The sequence below is a fragment of the Talpa occidentalis genome, unplaced genomic scaffold (genome assembly GCF_014898055.3).
Source record: "Talpa occidentalis isolate TD23 unplaced genomic scaffold, MPIMG_talOcc4v2.1 talOcc4.12, whole genome shotgun sequence".
In the NCBI taxonomy this organism is placed as follows: domain Eukaryota; kingdom Metazoa; phylum Chordata; class Mammalia; order Eulipotyphla; family Talpidae; genus Talpa; species Talpa occidentalis.
In genome coordinates this window covers 13294387-13311864 of record NW_023601212.1, presented here as the reverse complement: position 1 = coordinate 13311864, position 17478 = coordinate 13294387, and the positions used below count along the sequence as shown (strand labels likewise).

Below are 17478 nucleotides of genomic sequence, written 5' to 3'. Positions count from 1 at the left end.
AAGAACAAGTAACAAGTTCTATTGAATAAATAAGGAGATATTTTAAATATACTCACAGTTGGGAAGGCAACTGAGGTCGAGCTGAGGCTACACAAAAGAGGTTGTAGTTTGGAAACCAAGAGGGGTCATAGCAAGTCAAAGTTATGAGAATAATCTATGATGTACAGAAAAGACACAGGATGGAAGAAAAAAATAAAAATCTTAACTATCAGCGGTGAGTACAGCAGAGTTGGAGTCACATTAGTGGCCAGGAAGCTCTATAAATTGCAGGTCCGGAGGTTTCTAGAACCTTGGTTCAGTTGCATTTCTTATGAGGTGTGACTCATTGCTATTAGACCCTGTCTTCATTTCTGCCCAAATAAGCTCTCACTACTTGAGATAAATTGGTAATAGCTCTCTTCCTTGGCAACGTAAAGACATAATAGAATAAAGAGAGTGAGATGAAAGAGACTTCAAGGATGACACCCAGGTTTCTAGCTTCAGTGAACAGGTAAGTTGGTGTCATCAGTTAAAACAGAAAATCCAACAATAGGAACAAGGTTAGGGAAGAAGGTGATATGTTTATCTCTGGGCATCTTAAATTTGAGACGGTCATAGGCCTTTTATATAAATTGAATTGATCTTAAAGGTTGAAATCTGGGAAAGAGGCACAGGCTAGAGATGAAGATCTCGTCCACATCAGCATATGGCTCATAACTAAAATGATGAATGTGACTACGACATATTTCTGTGTATAGCGCAAATGCAGAGGGCAGAGGATGGAATGCTGGGAAGGACCAGTATCCCAGTGGCAGGTGGAAAAAGGAGAGCCATAAATGAGTTGTAGAATTGGTCAGAGATATAACAGGGACAACTGGAAAACAACACACACAGAGCCCAAAAGAATAGGGTTTCCAGGCAGGGCACAATAAAAAGTGACAAGCACAACAAGAAAGTTCATGAGAACTAAAGATAGTCCACAGGGCGTGGAAAGTAGGAAACCACAGCAAAATCATTGTCATTGAAGGCATGAGGGTAGAAAGAAGACTACAATAAATTACCAGTATCAAACTAGCATGCCAAACGTCACAGGAAGGGCCCATGATCAAGACAGTGGGGCCAGTGTTTCAGATCTTCCACATAAACTCCTATCTTTGGGGAGCATGTGTGTGTTTCAAAAAAAAAAAATTAAAATGTTAAAATTCTCTATAAAAATTGAACAGAAACTACAGCAGTCTTGAATCATGAAAACCATGATTTCAGGGCAACAGGCCCAAAAACAGGCAAGAGGGGCTGAAATTTCAATCCCTTAGAAGAATACAAACTAAGTGTATCTGAAAATGGAAAAATTCTGAAGCCCATCTCCTGCATGAAGCCATGGACTGATGTTCCTGACTAAAAATGGAAACTTGGGCCATGGGGAAGATGGACTTTTTTCTAGCAGCATAGGAAACAGGAAAAAACATTTGCAGGAATTTAGAAAACCTAAATAAGGGACCAGGAAAAAGACTAAAAATCAAAATTAACAAGCAAATATAAACCAGAGACACACTATGGGGTGGAGGGGATTATATGGGGACTATAACCAAGATGAAAATGCATACATTGGGCAAAAATGAAAAATGATGTAAAAAATATTTAAAATAAATTTTTTAAAATAAATCAAAAAATAAATCAAAAAAATTGAAAATTAAAAGAATAGAAATAGATATGCTATCAGTTAAATATGACTGTGTGCACACATAAATAATCTCTTCTCCTTCCCAATACCCCAGTAAAATGAGAATAAAGAATTTAAAATGCTATAAACCCACAAGGACAAAGAGAACAGATGATGAGAGATGGCACCCGGTGATGGATGACAGGAGAAGAGAACGTTAATACCAAGCACATACAGAGTAGGATGCCAATGTCAGACCACAGCAGAGAACACTGGAAAGTCTCCACGTTCTATACCATCAGGAGCTAAGCAAGGCAGGGGAGAGTTTTAGGGTTAATAAAGATGCACTAAATCAAAGGATAAGAAACCCATCTCCAATTACTCTTCTCCCCTCTTGCAGAGCAGTCCCGGGATACAGTGGATCTAAGATGAGATGGATGGTTCATTGGTTCAGTCTGTGGTGAAACTAAGCCAAAGGACTTCCATATTAAGGGAGACCAGGCCAGTAAAACATGGAGGACTGATGCTTAATTAAAATCAGGATCTGATGAGTGAGATGCACAACCTCCTTTCATTGCTTTGCTATTGGATATAACTCCAGGCAAACAGCTTCCAGCAGGAATTGGTGGATTCTTCTCTGGGGAAACTAAACGTCCCAAGAGAACAGACCTATAGATACTTATATCTGTGAGTTTCAAAATAAAGAAGCAAGAGACCCTGTACAACACCCTCCACACACACACAGTATCCACATCAATCAAAATACATAAAGGGGGCACTCCTAGTACCATACTCTTAAATAGGAAGGGTCAACCAAGAAATCTGCAGATGAAGAAAGAGACCAAATCAATCAGAAAATGAAGACAATGAGAAGGAGACTATTTTTAAAACTAATATTCTCAGAGAAATGACACTACATTCATGACACAAGAACAAAAAATAGGTTGCTATAAAAAGGAACAGACTAATAAAGTCTTCAAATTAAATACATATATATATAGCAAGTGAAATAAGAAAAAAATCAATAGCAAGGTAGAAAGATAAAGTTGGAAGACTTGCCCCCAAAAAATAGCACAAAAGGACAAAGAAATTTAAAAAATAGGACACAATGGAGAAGGTTAAACATTAAAATATCAAAAAAAGGGAGACTACTAAAGCAAAGATACTAAAGGTATTTTAAATTCTGTTTTTACATTCCCCTAAATGAAGTTTCTAGGAAAAAAAAGTTACAACCTATGTCCAGTAACTTTTTTTTAAAAAACAATATACATAAAATCTGAAATATCAGAACATGAAAGCCAGAGAAATGCTCTCAAAAGACTACATGGAGAAAAAAGTTAATCACAAACAAGCTATCTAAAATCAGCCTCATTGGAAGCTAGAATGCAACAGAACAATGACTTCACCAGTCAGAAGGGGAATTATTTCAATCTAGAACCCATAGGAGAATAATCAATCAAGTGTGGAATAAAGATAACTGCAGAGAAAGCATGGGTCAAAAAAATTGCTTCCCATACACCCTTTCTTTTCTTTTTTTTTAAATAATAAATTTTATTTTTATATTCCCCATACAATTGCAACCCCCCCATTCTAACCCCAATCCCTCCCCTCCCGCCCCCCACCCCCCAAAAAGTGTCTCTGGTTCATAGTTTTTTGTTGATTTTTGATTTTCACTTTCTTATAGTTATTCATTTTCCTGGTCCGTTATTTAAGTTTTCTAGATTCCTGCTATGAGTGAGACCATCTGGTATTTTTCTTTTTCTTTCTCCATACACCCTTTCTTACAAAGTAAGACCATATCCATGAGAGAAAGGAAGTAAACCAAGAAAGTTTAGGTAGCAGGGGATTTTACAAGGGAAGGAACACAAGGAAGGATGGAGCCTCAGCAGAGCTAGAGCTGCCAGTGCAAGTGGAGCAGGACAGTGAGGTCCAGGGAAGGGAAGGCAGAGCAGGTGGAAGAGCAGGTGTACACTACGCAATATTTCATGCACTAGAATGGATTTTACCATTTTGGTGAGTGTGTATGTATGCAGAAACCATGATACCTACCAGACAACTATGAAAACAAAATGTAATTATTAGACATATCTCAACCTGAATTATTTTCAAAATTAAAATTTTTAAAAGCAAGTCAGAGAATTACAGGTAGAATGTGCTAACTTTCATGGACGTTTTAAAACACAAAGTATTATCTCTTATTTATTAATATGTGTAAATGAAGGTTAAAGTACTAAAAATGGACTGGGAGGATATAAAATTTTATCATATCATCTGCCAATGAAAAAGGAATGAGAAAACAGGACTGGGGTCAAGGACAGAATTTTTGTTTGATCTGTATGTTTTATGCATTTCAATAATTATGGAAGGCAGGATAGTGGAGAAGTTTTGAATTTAAATATTGCAGCCAGTTCGTCCAGCTTCATATCTGAGTTGTCTTACCTTGGGCAGACAACTAAGCACTGTATTATTCATTAGCTTCATTTTACAACAGTGTCAGTCAATGTATCAAAAACAGAGGATCGTTGTAAGGATTAAATAAGTCAGTGTGTGCAAATATTTAGAATAATGCCTGCTATAAGGGAAATCTATACCTAAGTATTTAAATAACTCATTTGAGGAGAAACTGAAGCAAATTAACAATATTCAGCTCGAGTGCTGAATATGTATTGTATATGTTGTATATATATATGTAAGTAATATGGATCTTGGTATTTCTGGGGTTATTTCTGGGGGCTATTTACTCAAAAAAAATTTTTACAAGACTTGTGTATAATTTAAAAGGGGAATATATATTTTACCCTAAAAAAAGCAGTAAAATATTGTTCTACAAGTTTAGATGAAAATTTTTCATTTCAACAGAATCTAGATTTACCTTTCACTCTGAAACAACTAGCAAATCAAACCAAGTTTATGAAACAATGGTTTCCAGACATCAGACAATAAGCAGCAGAGGACAATGATCCTAAAGGAAAGAGAAACTAAAAAAGTGAGCTCGATGATTGTCCCAGATAGGTTCCAGGCACAGGACGGCGAGGGGAAATAGAAACAAGATCCAACATTCTGGATCTTTGAGTTCAAGAAAGTGAAACAAGTTCAGGGAAGGGGTAATTTATATGAAAGACACTAGAGAGAGTAACTGCCCAGAGAGAGAGAGACCCCCAGAGATCTGGGCACAGATGGGCATTCTCTATTTGTTTGCTAAATAGTCACCAGTACATGCATGACCTGAAACTCCACAAGGAAAAATCAGTAGACCAAATAGTTTATGGTGCTGACATTCACTTAGGAATAGTTTATATTATCACAGTCTGAGTGGGGACATCTCACAAAGGCATGGGGCATCAGCAAGTACTCAGAAGGGTGTCACCTTTGTAGTGAGGCTAACGAACCCAGGATGAAAGGCTGCTCTGAACCTACCCTTAAAAAAAACTTGGAGGGCCTCCCTGGTGGCGCAGCGGTTGAGCGCTGGGTTGCTAAGCTGCCCGCAGCCTCTGTAGCACCGGTTCAATTCCTGGCTGCCGGGCGAGGATCCCACATGGCGCGCAGACCTCTCCTGCCACCCGCTGCTCCCCTCAGCAGTGTACTTCGTCAGTCTGCCTGCTCTGCTCTCCCCTCTGGCTCTAGTGAATTCTCTCATCCTCCCACGCTTCTGACTGTACCCAGTGCTTGTATAAATAAATAAATCTTAAAAAAAAAAAAAACTTGGAAAAAAATAAACCCAAAAATGATGGAGTTAACTGCAATGACTTAATGATGTGACTTAGGAAAAGTCCATTCTAAAGGTATACAACAAAATCCTGCAGTCATCAGTATGAAATTCATGAGATCTAGCATCCAAACCAAAATATCCGTGCATACAGGAAAATATGACCCATCACAAAGAAAAAAAAAATCATTAGAAACAGACTCAGGAATTACAGAACTGAAAGAATTAGCAGACAATATCAGAACTAATATAAATATATTTCATATGTGTAAAAATGTACATGAGTAAAAGAAATCATGAAGAGGAACCAAATGGAAAACAAAGACCAAAATTTCTAGAGACAGAAAAAAAAAATAGTGGAAATGAAAAATTCACTGGCTCTGAAGATTAAGTACTGTAGGGGGAAAAAAACAAAGTGAAAAATGGAAGGGAAAAGGGAAAAAGAACAGGAAAGACAGCCAATAAAGAAAATATCAAGTAGAAAATGTGTGTTACTTGAATCTGAGAAATGAGAAACACACACACACACAAAACTATTAGGAGAAATAACAAAGCATCTCTAGAGTTGATGAAAATGCTAAGTCAACAGATCCAAAAAAGCTCAAAAAAGTCCAAGAATATACAAAAACCATACCAAGGAACTGTATAATCAAATTTCTGAGAGGTAGGTAAGAGAAAATCTTAAAAGCAGAAAGAAGGGGAGGGAGAGACATTACATACAGAGGGAGAAAATAAGGCAATACATAGTTTTCTCATCAGATTTTATTCAAGCCAGAAGAAAATGGAGTTATATCTTTACAGTATAAGAAAAAGCCAGTCAATGCACATTTCTATAGCCAGTAAAAATATTAAAAATGAAAGAAAAACAGGCCCTTTCAGAGAAGCATAACTGAAAGTCACCATAAGAAAAGTTAGACATGTAAGCAGATCCCCACAGCTCCCAGAGGCCACAGGGCAAGGTGCTAAGGCATGCTGGCCTCCGCTCACTGCCCGCCCCCCCCCCCCAAGCAAGGTGGGCTCTAGCCATAGCTCCCTGGATCCAACAGGCCCTCAAGCCTGCCTTGACCTGAATGCAGTCCAGGCTGGTCTTTTCCCTCTCATATCTAGCACTAGGATTCTAAAATGGACCAATCAGGTTCAAGCTTACTTCATTAATTATTCAGATTCAAAAATGGAAAATGAGCTGATTGGTGTTACACAGTCCAATCAGATGCTAAGGATTGAAAACATTCCACTCAGGCTTGTAGGGTAAGGCACCCTGAAGGGAATAAAAGCCAAAGCGAGAGCCAGTTAGAGTCATTCTACTCCCAGCCTCCAAAGAGAAAAGATTTGTTGGTCCACATTTGAAGGAGGAGGATTCTGCTCCCAACTTCTAAAGAAAGAAATGAGCCAGCAGCCAGCCTCCAAAAAAAAGGAGTCCCAGTGGGCAGCCAACCTTCAGAGAAAAGGATTTGCTGGACCACCTTCAAAGAGGTCAAATCCAGCCTTCAAAGACAAAGCATTCCCCGATCAGTTTTGAAGAAAAAAGATCCTGCTCTCAGTCTCTGAAGAGAGAAACTTATTGAGCAGTCGACCTCTGTAGGATTTACCAGACTCTGTAGACTCCTAGACCTCCACACCTCCGTAGACCTTCACAGAAGCTCAGCCACTGCACCTGCCTCCGGCATTGCCTTCCAAGAGCACCATCGGGCTCTGCCCAGCATCTCAAAGCGCTGACCACAGCCTCTGGTTCTCCAGCACCGCCTCCTGGTGCTGTTGAGTCAGTCGCTCTCCACCACCTGGTCCAGCCTTGACACTGCTGTTGTGGGCTGCTGCAGTGTCACCTCATCTTCCACAAGCAACCTTTGTTTGGGACTCCTGGACACTGCTGACACTACCTGGAATGAAACAGCTGGCCATTTGTGGCCTTAAAAACTGCTTTTAACCAAGCTCCTAAGTAGACCCCGTTGTTGTTGGCCCCTGAGCTCGAGTGGTCTTGCAATTATGTGGACCCACTAAAAATGACCTATCTCCCACTCTGGTCACTGCCCCTTAATGCCCTTTGAGCTCTATTTGAGTGCTGTTTCTATACTGTTTTGGTTTGTTTCTGGGCTGCTTCAGAAGTAATTCTTCAGCTAGGAGGACAATAATACCAGAGAGAGGTCAGATCTGCATAAAAGAGAATGCCAGAAACTATAAATCTGAAACACTACCATTTTCATTTTTGAATCTCTTAAAATATAAATGATTGTTTAAGGAAAAAGAATAACAATGTATTGTGATGCTTGTAGTACATGTACAAGTAAAATAAATGACAACAATTTTAAAAAGAACAGAACACAAAAAGATGCTCAACATCAATAGTTATTAGAAAAAAGCATATGAAAACCACAATGAGATACCACTTCATACACATTAGGATGGATATTATCAAAAAAAAATGGAAAATAAGTGTTAGCAAAATTGAAACCCTTGAGCACAGTAAGTGAAAATGTAAAATGGTACAACTGCTATGGAAAACAGTATGGCAGTTCCCCCCAAAATAAAAATAGAGATAACATATGACCCAGCACTTCTACTAGTATATACCCAGAAGAATTCAGCACAGCATCTCAAAGATTATATATATATATATATATATATATATATATGTGTGTGTGTGTGTGTGTGTGTGTGTGTGTAACCTGTATTCAATGAGGCATTATTCACAGTAACCAATTTATTTTCCTTTCTGACCTCTGAATCCAGGACTAGAGTAACCCACAAAGAATCTACATATGTGCACTGTATCAATCAATATCACTCAAACATCAGTATCTAGAAGAAAAATGCAACCCCAACCTCCCTTCAGAGAATCACCAAAAGCCACACAGGTTTAAGACATCTTTGGAGCAGGGCCTCCCCCAGTGGCACAGCGGTTGAGTGCTGGGCTGCGAAGATGCCCGCAGCCTCTGCAGCGCCAGTTCGATCCCCGGCCACCGGCCAGGGTCCCACATGGCGTGCAGACCTCTCCTACCGCACCTGCTGCTCCCCTCAGCAGTGTATTTCATCAGTCTGTCCTGCTCCCTGCTCTCACCTTCCCACACTTTTGACTATACCTAGTGCTTGTATAAATAAATTAATTAATTAAAAAAAAAAAGACACCTCAGAGCAAATCCAAAATTCATTGCCAATGAGAACATAGTTCCATCTGGGGGAGAAAACTGAAGTCAAGTGTCTCCAAACAATATTCTGCAGAAAGTAACAAGCAAGGAAAAGAGGAACCCAGATACCAGCTTCACCGGTTTAATATCAAAGTCTTCTTAGTTCTTCAATTTCATGATCACTTTCATGATTTCATAATCAATTTCATGATTCTTTGATCTCTATCATAGGTAGCTTTTGTTTTGAGTTTGCACCAAACTTTTCAAAATCCAATTAACGTCAGGAAATACAACTAAAAAAGTGACTGTTCATACTTTTCTCAGAAGTTCAAGTGGAACAATTGCTCTAAGGCACTTCATATTTATGCAATGTTGGAGGGGCTTCTAAAAAAACCTCCAACACTAAGAGATGCTTAAGGCGAACACATTCCAATCCAAGCATTGTGTTCACGTTACATTTTCATAACACCCAACATTGACTCCAGAAACAAGGTAAGTTTTAAACATTTTGATTTTATAGCAAGAAACTCCAATCTTTACATGGACTAAAGATTTTAGTGACTATTGTTTGCATTTTTTGTGGTAACTGCTCAACCACAGAGAGAAAAAATGTCACTTTTTTCAGGGCAACTGCATGGAGAGAACCCAATTAGATCTACAAGGGTAAGAAATTGTTTTGCCATATCCAAATCCAGTGGGTCAGGTATTAAATGACCTTTGACCTGGGTGGGATGAATTCATGATGCATTTTTTAAGATAATCACATTTTGCACATCCAAGTAACTGGAGATAGAGATGTTTGGTTACCTGTTTTATGCTCTTAGGGAAGGGGTCACTATCGTGTGCACTTCCACTAGTAGCCCCATCCCTCAGGGGAGGAGACCAGATGGCCTGAGGTGACTTTCAGTGACCTTGGGCTCAACTTTCTGAGCCATCCCTCATCAAAGCTAATGATATCCCTTTCCTCACTCCTCTTTCAGAACTTGGAGAAAGTAACCTCTCCACGATCTCTTCTCTGTGTCCCTTCAGCACAGCTGACCTTGGCAAGGTGTGATTCTCCTACCGGCCAGACAGAAACTACCTGGAGAGCTCAGTCACCCTGTGCAGAAGTTGCAGAAGCCATGGCCTCAGGCCAAGATTCCAAAATGACCCAAACAGATTGGGAAAGGTATAACCTTCCTGAGACGCACCAATCCTGGAGATGAACTTTTTCAGTGATAAATGAACAGACTTGTGTTTTTCTTAGCTCCATTTCAGAAAGGGCATTTTTCTCTAAACCAAATTATGGCCAAAGCTAGTTACTTAACAATTGCATTGAACTATCTTGAAGACTATTTCACTTTGGGATTTTTAATGTTCTAGCACTTAAAAGTCACCTTTGTGAAGAATAAAATTATTTCCAAGACTCTATCCTCTGAAAGCCATTTTAAAAAACTCATTTAGTTTGCACAAAACAGTAAAAGGCAAGGTCACAGCTCTCAAAAGCCTTTTCTGTAAAAACAAAGATTAACTCACATGTTAAAGTAATAACGTAACACTAGCTCTTCAATTTTCTCTTTGAAGTCAGCCTCCCTATCTTAACTGCTCCTACAGCTCTCATGCAATGGCCTTGACAAAAACATTCAGGCCCATTCTTCTTCATTTTCCTTCCAAAATCTAACCATGGTGCAGGAAGGGAGACTGACACCAATCAAACTATCATATTCCTGGCACCAGCTGCAATTTTTCCAAGGACACACGATTAGCAAGAAAACACAGTTGGATTAAAGCATCAATAAATTTAGCCAAGGATACAGAAGCTTTTCAGAAGACGAGCATCCATTTGAGAGGGGCAGCCAATCTCAGCAAGGCTTTCTTGACCAGAGTCCTTAATGGGCAGTGGCACTGAGCACACAGTTGGGTCTTATCAGGTCTGAACAGCTTATTTCTTACATGCTCAGACACTATGCTATCTTGTAAAGACAGTTGTGCTCATTATTAAGTTGCACATCTACTCTCTTATACTTCTACTTTTTAATGGATTCTGGGCCCCCGCAAACCATATATCTGTTTTGCCAGCAGGTGCCCTGTCAGGCTCTACCAGTAGGGGAAGCTAAAGGGACTCTAAAAGGTTAGAGGAGGGAGCAGGGGTGCTCCCTCCTATTCACTTCCATTTCTTACCAGTGTCATCCCCATAGCTGGTGCAGAAGTTGGTCCTGTTTACCTCTATATCCCGCAGAGGAGGAAGACCAAACAGGCACAGCTCCCTCCTCCAGCGGTTTGAGTTCTGACAATGTAGTACCCTCCTGAGAACCTCCTCTGTTCCCCTAGCCCTAGGATGGGAACTACTTCACCTAGTCACAGCCTCTGTGTTACCACCTTATTGCCTGTTTTTCTCAGTTATCCAACATCTGTTTAATCAATTCCCTATTTCCAATTTTGTCTGTAAAAATAACGAATGTAGTTTTCTACTTTACCAGCTAGATGCTAGTTAACAAAACATCCTCCTTGTGATCCTAAAACTTATCAATATCAAGCTTTGTGCCATTCACCATTTCATAGACTCCCACTGGGAAACAACAAAGAAACACTGTTTCCAACCACCTCAGGCCAGAGGTGCTACACCTTGATCAACCAATAGGAAACTGTTCACAAATCCAAGGGAAACCACCAGGAAGAAAAGGTCCAATTACGGAAGAGCTTAGACCCTTGCAAGCATGAAAAAATACCCAACTTTGTACTTTGTTGGGTGGGTAGATAGCACCTCGCCCCCTGCGCATATATTTCTATTTCCTCCCACCACCCCCAACTTGCCAATCTCAGAATGAGGTGAATTTGTGAAGGCTGGAGTTACAATCACCCAGCGGGTTTGTGCCTTCTGACTGAAATGAGATGAAATGCAGCATTTCTTTAAAAGTCAATTATTTCCAACCTGTTCCATTAGAGTCAAACATGCTAAACGAGCATGTAACATATTGACTTTTGTGCCCTGTGGCATCTGGGACCATAAATGTCCTGTTTATCATAACACTCATCTCCATAGCTCTTGCAAATCAGGACCCTGCCCGGGAGAGCACACGTTGCCCATTCATAACTCAGGACGGCAAGGAGACAGACTGCCTGATGTGGCGGAACTGGCTCCCTGCACTTCTGCATGCAAGGCTGGACCTGCTGCACCCACACACCTGACCACGGTCAGGAAAGGAAGCCTCTCCACCTGCGTCTGAAAAGATGGCAGACAATGCCATGCAGCCGGTGTCATTCAGTGAGAAGGAACAGGCGACCCCAAGGGATCACCCCAGGTAGGAAGACCGTGAGGGGAGCCCAGAGGGGGCCCAGCAGAAAAAGCTGCGCTTAGAACCTTGGTCATTTCTCTCACTGCCTGTGACACATTAAGCTCTCTGAGCCTCTCAGTTTTCTTCCCTGGAAAATGGAACAAAGGATGCCTTTATCTGGCTATTGTAATAATTGTCCATTATAGCATCGGTAGAGCTGCTTGCATGGCACACTGTAGGTTCTTTAAAAATAGTCAGCATTGGGCCTCCCCGGTGGCGCAGCGGTTGAGCGCTGGGTTGCGAAACTGCCCGCGGCCTCTGCGGCGCCGGTTCGATCCCCGGCTGCTCCCCGGCCATCCGGAGGAGGGTCCCACATGGTGCGCAGACCTCTCCTGCCGCCCGCTGCTCCCCTCAGCAGTGTACTTCGGTCCTTCTGCCTGCTCTGCTCCCCGCTCTGGCTCTGGTGAATTCTCTCACCCTCCCGCGCTTCTGACTGTACCCAGTGCATGTACAAACAAACAAACAAATAAATAAATAAAAATACATGCCTCTTAAAAAAAAAAAATAAAAAAAAAAAAATAGTCAGCATTATGGTTTTTCAATAAATATTAACAATCTAGTGGATTTTGCATTGCTGAGGGACTGCACTTTCAATGCATCACTTCACTAACGCTTCTAGGCATAACAAGCAAAATGCAGAAAAATAAATTTCCTAAGTTCATTAAAATGATCACTTGCTGTGCCCCTCTGAAGACACGCGTCTTCATCCCATCTCCCCACCTCTCTCGCCAACAGCCCCCAGGCTCCCTGCACAGCTCCTAGACAGCAGGTGGCAATCAGCTTCCTAAGCTCACCCTGCATAGATGCTCCATTCCTGAAAATGTTCTCTAGTTCCTGCTGACTTTTGGGTGACTCCTAATGGCACTGCTCCTGATAATCATTTAAGAGCAGAAGCTCTGCTCTTCCCAGATCCATAGAGAAAACCCCAGACACCCAGCAGAGGTGTCTCTCAAGTCACTCCTGAACTGTTACATAGGTGCAGCATTTGGGGTTTGCCCGTGAAGCTGCGTAATTACTTAGAGTGCCGTCAGATTGTTCCCTTCTCTTCGAGTGCAATCTCCCCTAATATCATCGCCCAACTGAATGTCTCCTAATTCTGTCGGAATGCATTTTAATTATCGCGGCTTCTTATGTTGGTGAGCTGTCGCTGGAGTTTTTGATTTGTGATGGAAAATAGGGAAGCCATAAAGTATTTTGGTGACAGCTCTCTGATTAGGCAGCATTGCAGCAAAACAAGTTGTCACAATAAAACTGATTAATCAAGTTGTCAGAGTAAAACAAATTAATGCCACAAAAACCTTTGCTAGAAATTACCTCCATATCATGGGGTATTCAACTGATGGATTCCTTCAATTAGCAGAAACTTTCATCTCATGAGCATTCGAGTCTGCACTTGGGAGCTGAGTTGGGGCAGTTGTCCTGGAGCCAACTGAAGTGAGAACCCAGAGTCAAATGTGCAGAAGACAGTCACTGATTTGATTTGCAGAGATGTTTCATTCCTACCTAACTACTTAGAAGACTATTAGAGCCTGAAATCTAATCTAGAGCTGTAAAGTTTTAGTGCAAAATAAAAACAAAGGTCATTGCCTATAGTCCCATAAGTGGATCTCGGTTTAATTTACGAAGATGTTTAATCACAGTCCTCTGGCCAGAAGGGCACTCTGCAGCTCTTCTTAGACATTCTGCCATCCGGAGCACTGTGATCACACTGGAGACAGCCCTCACCAGGCCTGTCCACCACCGTTCACTGTCCCATAGGGGGTGGTGTCTGGGTATACAGAGCCCCATCTCCTTACAACCACACTTTGTAGGACCAGGGGTGAACATGACCACTGATCCTGGTGTAAAATGTTGAGCTGGACCAAACACATACCATCGCTCAAGATTTAAACCAGGAAATAGTGACAGAATGTTTAATTTCCTGTGGAAGCTGGTGATGAAAATGCACTGTAGGGTAATACAGAACCATTAAAGGTCTTGGCAGGCCAAAGTCATGAGTAATAAAAAGCTTGGAGGTAAAGATAAAGCAGGACAGGAAGAAGTCCCAGGGCAACATAACAAAGAGTAGCCCATGAGAGAGAATTAACTGTAATTAACACAGCAGCAGCCTCCATTCCAGCTTCAATTCTAGTTTGTATCAAATGTTACAATCATTATGAGCAATGCTCTGTTAAAAAAAAAAAAAACAGTAATAATAACTAGGTTTTAAGTGCTTCAGAAAATGAGCCTGCCTTGCCTATCTCAGTGCTGCTGTGCAAGTCAATGCTAAGACCACAATTCCCTGAAAGCCAATCCAGCAGCTGAGAAGTGTGAGGTCAACGCAAAGTTTCATTTCAATGTGAAAGCAAATACACCATCATCTCTTTCAGAGAGGTGAAGATGGTATGGAACAAGCAGAGAAACCAGAGTGGAGGGAAGTTGAAGATAATTCCAACCTGTTTCTCCAAGCACGTTTCTCTGTGGCTCATAATCCTGTCTCACCCACATCAGCTCTTGTGGGACCTTCTCAGTGCAAACCCAAGAATTAGATTCTGTCCTTATTATCATCTCCATTTTAAGGGTGATGAGATAATAGTTTCAGAGACATCAGACTCTTCCACCAGCCAGACTCTTCCACCCTTCAAGTTAGGAGGTTCTTCACAGCCCAGCCCTCTCAGTCCAGAAGCCTTTCCCAGATATGGTCTAGCCAGGCCCCTTAGTAAAGGCTGCAGCTAGCCACCAGGACCACCTACAGCAGCCTCACCCCACTCCCACTCTGGGTGACGGGTCTCACACCACTGACTCTGTCCACCCAACTTTATCCCTGCCAGACTCAGTCTCGGACCTGAATGCATCCCGGCCCTCCATCTCCTCATTCCCTCTTGCTCTGTGTTTCTCCACCTTTACCTTCCTTCCACTGCAGCACTCCTGCCAAATCCCATCCGCGGAACCGGGGAAACCTTTATTTCATCATAAAAATATCAACCACTCTAGTCTCCGCCCTTTCTTACATTGCCCCCTCTACCACCTAGTTTAAATAGCACCTCAGTGTCTCCCTCCCAGGGAGATGATGGCCTGCAGCTAAAAAGCAGAGGCCCACTCTTTTCCCTGCAGTTGTCTGAGCTGCTCTAGTTTTTCATGACTTCTGTGCCTTTGCCCAAGCTCTTCCCTCACCTGAAATGCTCTTTCTGCCATGCTATGCCACCCTCACTGCCCACCCCGCTACCTGCCAAGTACTAATCCATACAAAAAACCCATGATCTTTCCAACAAACCTACAAATGGGAAACCAGAAGACATGGAGTTGAGTAACAAAGCAGGAGTCACCATTTGCTGTTCTGCCCTAACCTGCACCTACCTCTGCTGAGTGGTGCCAAAGGCATCAGCCTCAGGCAAACCAAAGGTGCTGAAGCCAGTCCCTAATGCCTGTCCTCTTGTAGGTCGCTGTCATAGTTCCTGTGTGTCAGAGATGAATTACAGAATCATCTAATAGTCAAGCAGCAAGGAAACTAAGGTCATATGGTTCTTTCTTCACATTTTAAGAACTATAGGAACAGAGAGTGGAGGAAGTTCACCCAGCGGCAGAGCCCACATTCCGGATCTTCATCTTCTCCCTCTCTGTCCCCTGAACCTTCTTCTGTATCCATGGTCTCTCGGGATGATCTTCACCCTGGACTTCATTAAATCCAAAGAACTAGGACCAGGAAGATTTTTTGTTTTTGAGGTAACATTGGCTTACAATAGTGTATGTTACTTGCAGGAATAGGATTACACCTTCTGGTATATGTTACCACACCACACCTACCACCAAGGCACCTGTAGTCCTCCACCACAGCCCACTTGCCACCTGCACACCTTGCTCTCCACCCTCCTGCTGCTCCTCTGATAATCTTAAATCTACAGACAGATTGCTAGGATTTGTTATTGGATTGGTTTTAATAACGCCTTTTTTTCCCTTTATACTCCATATGTGTAGTGGCAAGGACAGGGCAGGCAGGCTGGCAGGCCTATCAGCCCCCAGCAAATCTTCACTATTACTCTTTGGGCTCTCCCTGGCATCATATCATGGTCCTGCCTCTCTGTAGTCACTCATTGTCTCATAGTCCTTACACCATAGCCATTCTGAGTGATGCTGCCCTTATAGCCTCAGCCTCCAGGCTCAGGTGTGCACACTTACACCATGCCCATACCATATTCCAAGTGTCCACCAGAGCCCAAGCCCCCAAGCATCTCCTGCATTAGCACAATCAAGGCCACAGGTGATAGCCACAGAGGCCAGCCGCATAAAGCCTGACCATTATTCATTTACCCTTTAACATTTAAGTGAAACTATGTGACATTTGCCCATGTCTTCTGACTTTTTCATTTAGCATTATCCCCTCCAGTTCCATCCATACTGTCATAAATGGCAAGAGTTTGTCTTTTTTATTGCTGAATAATATTCCATTGTCTACCACATTTTAATCCATTTATCTGTCCTTGGGATACAGGTAGCTTCCATAACTTGGCTAATTGTGAATGGTGCTGCAATGAACACAGTAGTGCATATATTCTTTCTAATTAGTGTTGGAATTGCTGTATCATGTAGATCTATTTTTCAATTCTTTGCAAATGAAGTTTACAGTCCCCCTTAAAAGCATTCTGCCAATAGATAGATGCCCATGACCTACACAGTCCCTTGTTCTAGAGACTTCCATATTTTGCCCAAGTTTGAGATGCTGCTCCTTTAATTTGACAGGTATTTCACTTTCATAAGTTAGTTTTATAAAATAACATCCAAAATAATTTGTCATTGAGGCAGTAAAAGTCTATTTAATGTGGAATGGAAGAATGGCTTTGGGTTATCTTTGTAGATTTTTAGACTTTTAGACTTTCAATTTTCTGTCCAAAATCAGTGTTCTGCTATTTATAAGTTGGTCCTGTTCTTCTGCTACCACCTAACGTTTTTATTTTTTATTAATTTAATTTACCTTTTAACAAAAATTTACATGCATATAAAGAGTAAATATTTCTGTAAGGCTTATGATAAAAAAAAAAAAAAAGCCAGCATGACTTCCCCCCCCCCCCATCAACTCCATTCCATTTCCTACTCCCTGGAGGCAATTACTTTCAACACTCTTAGCTGAATTTCCCTTGAATTTATTTCTATCTATGTCATTAATAACATGCTTATAATACAGCTTTTAAAAAAAAAAGCTCTTAGACTCCACTGATTCATCTGGAAGATGAAGATTTAATGCTCCTTCCTTTTCCACATTCCCCTGGATACATACACATTTTCTCCATCCTCCTTGTGGAGTCAGAGGTAAGTTTGGGAAGACTATGTTTAGTTTCTATTATTTTATATATATATATATAATGTTATTATATTATATACAGGTAGCCAAGTCATCTGTATACCATTATTGGGTTTCCATTTGTCTCCCTGTACTTAATAATGGTATGGCCGATTTTCTATCTTCCCATCACTAACTCACCCTCCAAATCCCCCTCAGTTATGCAAATATCCCCTTAACACATTCAAAACGTATTAGGTATTCTATCAATTTCATGTTTTTGGAGAAAACTCTCTGTGCCTTCTGGTCTACTCCAGTCCAGACCAGCTGCTCTCCAAGCCTGCTGAACAGCGGTTATCCTGGACCTGCCTTTCATCAATATGCTGGGTGCTTCCTCACTTGTCTTATGTTGGAGCTTGTTTCTTAGTTACATGTCTCATTTT

The 17478-nt window shown here is 41.4% G+C and overlaps 1 long non-coding RNA gene across 2 annotated transcripts in view; it reads right to left on the bottom strand.

The window, feature by feature from the left end:
* Nucleotides 1-14652, bottom strand: part of LOC119240680 (uncharacterized) — a 247840-nt gene extending 233188 nt beyond the window's left edge. Inside the window, exons 1-2 of one of the 2 annotated variants that reach the window (XR_008551016.1) lie at nucleotides 14606-14652; nucleotides 13096-13210 (exon numbers count right to left, since the gene is read on the bottom strand). This is a non-coding gene — a long non-coding RNA (uncharacterized LOC119240680). The remainder of the gene's footprint in view (nucleotides 1-13095; nucleotides 13211-14605) is intronic. The other variant, XR_008551017.1, reaches the window with a different exon arrangement.
* Between the last annotated feature and the right edge of the window lie 2826 nt (nucleotides 14653-17478).